Source organism: Apium graveolens, chromosome 5 (assembly GCF_009905375.1).
Source record: "Apium graveolens cultivar Ventura chromosome 5, ASM990537v1, whole genome shotgun sequence".
In the NCBI taxonomy this organism is placed as follows: Eukaryota; Viridiplantae; Streptophyta; class Magnoliopsida; order Apiales; family Apiaceae; genus Apium; species Apium graveolens.
The window spans coordinates 9,500,139-9,506,119 of record NC_133651.1 but is presented as its reverse complement, the minus strand read 5'-3'; the positions used below and the strand labels follow the sequence as shown (position 1 = coordinate 9,506,119).

Below are 5,981 nucleotides of genomic sequence, written 5' to 3'. Positions count from 1 at the left end.
AAAATGATGCTCTTGATGCCTTCAAGAAGTTTCGTGTGTTAGTCGAAAATAGTTCATTGAAAAAGATTGGTACATTTAGAACAATCAATGGTGGGGAATTTACCTCAAAGGATTTTGCTCGATATTATGAAGAAGCTGGGATCACTCACCATTTTTCTGCTCCATACTCGCCACAGCTGAATGGCGTGGTCGAAAGGCGTAATAGGACCCTAATTGAGATGTCACGAAGTTTACTAAAGGAGATGAAGATGTCAAACTATCTGTGGGGGGAAGCTGTTCGACACTCAACATATTTGTTGAATCGACTTCCAAGCCGTGCTGTAACTGGTGTTACTCCATACGAGGCATGATCCAACGAAAAGCCAAGTATAAATCATTTGCGAGTCTTTGGATGTATGGCATATATGAAGGAGCAGAATGTGAATCTGAAAAGGCTTTACAATAGAAGCAGACCAGTAGTGAATCTTGGAAAGGAACCGGGTACAAAGGCCTATAGGCTGCTAGATCCTGAAACTTGAAAGATACACGTGAGTCGAGACGTGATCTTTGAGGAGAAAAAGGCGTAGAATTGGTGTGAAACTGAAGATGCAGGTAGATTAATACTGGTAATTTTGTTGTAATGTCGACTTTACAAACTCAACACAGATGTTGAAGTGACAATGCAAGGAGACCATAAACAAGTGATAACCCTGAAGATGAAGACAGTATATGTCAAAGTTCGAGCATATCAGAGTATGGGTCTGAGACTGATGAACCACCTATAAAGTTCAAAGCACTTAATGAAATTTATGCTGCTACTGAACCAATAGAACTGGAGGAGTGAACTATATCTTATGGGCATAGATGAACCAGTCAATTACTCGCAAGCTGCTAAAGAGGGTGAATGGAGGAAGGCAATGCAAGCTGAAATTGAGGCTGTTGAAAGAAATGGAACCTGAGAGTTAACAAAATTACCAAAGAGGCGAAAGGCAATTGATCTGAGGTGGGTATATAAAATCAAACGAGATGCAGAAGGTAACATTACAAAGTATAAGGCCATAATTATTGCGAAGGGCTATGCGCAATGAAGGGTATGGATTTTGATGAGCTTTTTGCACCTGTTACTAGTATCGAGACAATACGACTGTTGATGGCACTTGCAGCTAAAGGTAATTGGCAGGTGCACCATCTCGACGTCAAAACAGCATTCCTTAATGGAGAGATTAAGGAGGAAGTATATGTGAAGCAACCTGAAGGATTCGTGAAATGTGGAAAAGAGCATCTCGTGTATAAGCTATTGAAGGATTTATACGGACTAAGACAGGCTCCAAGAGCCTGGTATTCTAAGCTTAATAAGTGTCTAGAAGGGCTGGGATTTACAATGTGTGCATACGAACAACGGTGTATACCAGGCATGTGCGAAGTGAAATTTTAATCGTTGGATTTTATGTGGATGATCTTCTAGTCACTGGTACAAGTGTTGAGGCTATTGTGGAATTCAAACCTCAAATACAAAGAGTTTTGACATGATCGATTTAGGCAAGCTCACGTATTACTTCGGTATTGAGGTGGTGCAAGGAGATGGATACATATGTCTGGATTAAGCAGTATATGCAAAGAAGATACTTCACAAAGCTGGAATGTTTGAGTGTAATCCTACTATAATTTCGATGCATCTAAAGAGATCATCAACAAGGATGAAGGAGGCAAACTGGTGGATTCAACAAATTTTAAAAGCATAATTGGAGGGCTGAGATACTTGATTTACATAGTCCTGACTTGGCCTATTTTGTTGGTGTTATAAGTAGGTTATGGAAACCTACGGTGATGCATTTGAATGCTGCAAAACGTGTCTTACGATATGTGAAAGGAATGATGGATTTTGGCTTGATTTATACTAGTGATGAAGAGAATAATGTTGTAATTGGGTACTCAGACGACTATCTGGCAGGAGATGTAGAAGATAGGAAGAGAACTGGCGGTATGGTCTTCTATCTAAATTAGTAACTTACGACGGAATATGTGATAAACAACCGTCGTAAGATTGTATTTCCAGAATAGCCAAATTCTGATTTATCAGTTTCCAGCCATGTTCGGCTTCCAATTTAAATTCTAAACATGTCAAAGTCTAATGCAATCACAAAGTTAACAAAAACTCCCTGGCAAAGTCTAATTTCATTTCCGGTAAGTAATTAAGCAACTATAGCAAAAAATGTGCAAGAACTACAAAATTGGATGAATAGTAAATGATAAAAGCAGAGACATATCTCATATGATTTAGCGAGAAAACCTACATAAAAATTAATCTACTGATATGTCTACTTCTGCATAAGCGCTCTCAAGATGGGCTTGCTCGGCTTCCTGAACCTCTTTCTCAATCTTCCTACATTTCTTACACTTGTAGTACACACTCATGAAATAGCTCCATACTTCCTCATACACTGCTCATAAAGCCAGTATCAAACATCTTCCAGAAACTCTTTTCATTGAGCTCTGACACGGCATGTGGCTGGAACCCATAGTTTTCAATCAACCAGCTCTTCAACAGTATAGTACTAAAATGGACATCGAACCTGATCCCATATATTGTACTTGGAACCTATGAGGTTGGAAGTGACACTTCCCACAAAACTATCATCACCAGGACCTAAAATCCCCTTTGTTGATTGAGCAACTATAAACTCGATCTTCCATTATGCCTCTTGTGGCGAGCCACTGCAAGTTTTCGATTGTCTTCCATGACCCTCTGAGATAATCCATTAAAGAGTCAAATACTAACCTTTTCAAGGATTGTGACAGAGTACATGTAATTCTAAATGCTCCCAAACAACATCTAAATGGTTGATTACATAGAATGACTACTGTGAACTGAATCAAATCACAGGACATATCAAACAAATTTCACTAAGGTCATGTTTATCTCACCTGATTATAATCAGCAGACTGTGAACTTGTTTGCTCTGATTTCCAATATCAACATGTGTGCCAAATTATAACCATTTCTCAGTTCCTATATGAGATCACAATGCCTAGTGATAAGGCAGTATTTTTATAATCTCCTCGAAATATACTTGTTCAAGGTATTAGTACAAGTATGATCAAATGAGTACAAATCATAAAATAGCGACTGCTTAGCGAAACATCCATTAATTTAGTGAAGTGTTTGGGAATGAAAGCAAAGTTGGAATGAGAATGAATTCTCAAACTAAGTTGTGTTGCAGCAATTCTAACTACTATGAGGTACAATCTAAATATTCAAATGGAAAAACAAACATATTGCAGCATAACATACTGACAATGGTTATGTTTTACTAATGCTTAATAAATTACAATCCAGGTCGCAAACACGAAACATCAACTAAGAAACCTTAATTATTATATAAAACTAAGTCAAACATCCCAATATAATTAACACTATTATAAGAATCAAATATTTCAAACGTGAAACAAACATTATGCAGCATGACATATTAATTATTGACAATGGTTAGTTGTTAATACTTGTAACAAATTAGAGCAACTACAACCCAACACTATAACGCTATTATAATGTAATTTATAGTGCAAAACCTACTCCAAGGCAACACTAACAAACATGAATAATCAACTAAGAAACCTCAATTACTATATAACATCCCAATACGATTAACATTATTATAAGAGTTAAACTTGGAGAAAACAAGAAAGTGAAATGTCGTAAAACACGGAAACCTTACATTAGTGTAAACGGTGTACAAACTGCCCCATGTAGTCCTTCTACATATTTTTCTTTCACAATCACACAAGTGCACCTCCCAATGTCCACTGGCAAAGGCCTGCACAACAATGTCTGCAAAACAGGAATAGATGATCAATTTAAATAGCATCAGACCAGATAATTTTATTAATTTATCCAGGTTAAATATAAATGACAAAAAAAAATTATGTTAGAATATGAATGTACTTAACATTTCCACAACATTTCCACAACAAATCAAATTAGGCGAGATTTGAATGTACTTAACATTTCCACAACAAATCAAATTTAATTAATTCATCAATAATTTCATACAAAAAGATTTAAAAACCTATTGGGAATAGTAGACCAGGAAGAAGCCGGAGCAGACTCAGAATCCGAATAATCCCAAATCTTCAACGAACTCGAGTGCTCCGAATCAGCAGGCTCCATACTTCCTGATCCAAGTATAAATTCAGGTTCATTCATTTGCATACACAGTTAAAGTGAAGTTGGCTTCAAGGCTCTAGGCTTCTTATGAAACTTCTCGGTAGACACCTTTTTAGCCACGGCTACTGGCCCGCTATTCGGTTCCGTATTTTCCTTATCAGCATTTTTTACATTTTCAACTTTTTTAAGTGCGACAACAGTCTCTTTGTTGTCAGAATTACGATGAATGTGAACTCCGAGAGGCACGATATCGAGGTTTCCATGACAGCCTTCGCTCGAACTGCGAGTATGTTTGAGGTCTGTGAGGGGATTGACATAAAGGGAATTGTATGGAATTTGAGACAGAACCGAGGACTAGAATACGAGATCCAGATATTTCATAATAAAGAATTGTATAATAAGGTATAATTACATTATTGACCAAGTGAAAACATCAACAAAATTTGACTAGAAGGTAAAAATCATAATAACTGAAAATATAATTGTTGTTGGGGATTGCTATTTAGGACTTATACTTTGATATTAAACTTGTGACTAACAATCAGCACCACTGCATTTGTATTAAACTTTCTATTTCATTGTGACAAGCTCAAAATGTATATACATAATTTCACATACCTCTGCTTAACAACAACATTTTGACTCTGTAATTGCTGAACTTAATTTTAAATATTTCACATACATAATTGTTTTGGTTGCACGCACAATGTTGTAATGAAATTCATATGAATGGTGGTATCCTAAATACAAACCAGGCAACTCGCTCATTTATCACAACCACTTTCTTTTATTCATATAAACAGAAAACACAGAAAAGATGATACTATATATTCGGTTTCCATTAATAATACAATAGGTTTAAAATAGATAATTAGTGATGCCTATTTCTTTTGTTGTAATACATCAATGCCCACAAATGCAAATTTATGAGAGTACAGAACAAATGAGTACAGAGTTGAGAGTACCGGTTGTCCAGTTTCAATACAGACCAGGAAGATCAGGAGGTTGCTGAGCCTCTTCTTGCAGTTCCTAATTTCAAAAAACAAATGATAAAATATACTAAATGAACAATAAATAAAACTACTCCAACCAATTATAATATTTGCAAGTTAAAAACAATAACCTGAGGTGTGAGCAATCTAAAGTCATCATCTTGTTCTTAATGTTTATCAGCATTTCATCATTTGCCTGTAGGTCTTCTATCGCCTTCTTGGTATCAATAGCTTTAGACTTTTTTCTCAATATCAGACCCATATAAATCTGAATCAGAATCGGAACCCTTCTCAACATCAACAATAAGTATTAAGTACAGAGACAAATTAAGTAACATCAACAATAAACTATTAAGTACAGAGACAAATTAAGTAATTAAGTAATTACAAATTACTGTATATAAATAAAGAAACTTGCCTCTAATTGAACAAAGTACAAAGTACCGAGACAAAATATTGATTATTTAATGAAAAAATGAATCAATGATACCTGTTGGATCTTGGAATCTTTGATACTTTAGAAGAAAATCGAACTAGACTTAACAGCGATTAAATCTTTGATATATATAACAGCGGTTGAATCTTCGATATACTTTGCAAGCAGCAATCGATTCAGAGACTTAAAATTTAGGTCTCAAGCTCTACTCAACCCTATTTTCTATTTTGTTCCAATATGGTGACTTCACATTGTTTCCTTTGTTTAATGTTTTAATAAATTATATATACTAGCTTAAAACCCGCACGGATTATCGATTTTTTTTAATATTATAATTTTTTTAAAAAAATTAAATTAAATTCTTAATTTTGTTCATTTAAAATTTTAAAAGATATGACTTTATGATAAT

General features: G+C 35.1%; 1 long non-coding RNA gene across 1 annotated transcript; it reads right to left on the bottom strand.

Moving 5' to 3' along the window:
• Positions 1 to 3,944: 3,944 nt before the first annotated feature.
• Positions 3,945 to 5,749, bottom strand: LOC141661682 (uncharacterized). The gene is made up of 4 exons (XR_012550087.1): positions 5,627 to 5,749; positions 5,268 to 5,423; positions 5,110 to 5,173; positions 3,945 to 4,424 (listed from the first exon to the last, which is right to left on the bottom strand). It is a non-coding gene; the product is annotated as an uncharacterized LOC141661682 (long non-coding RNA).
• Between the last annotated feature and the right edge of the window lie 232 nt (positions 5,750 to 5,981).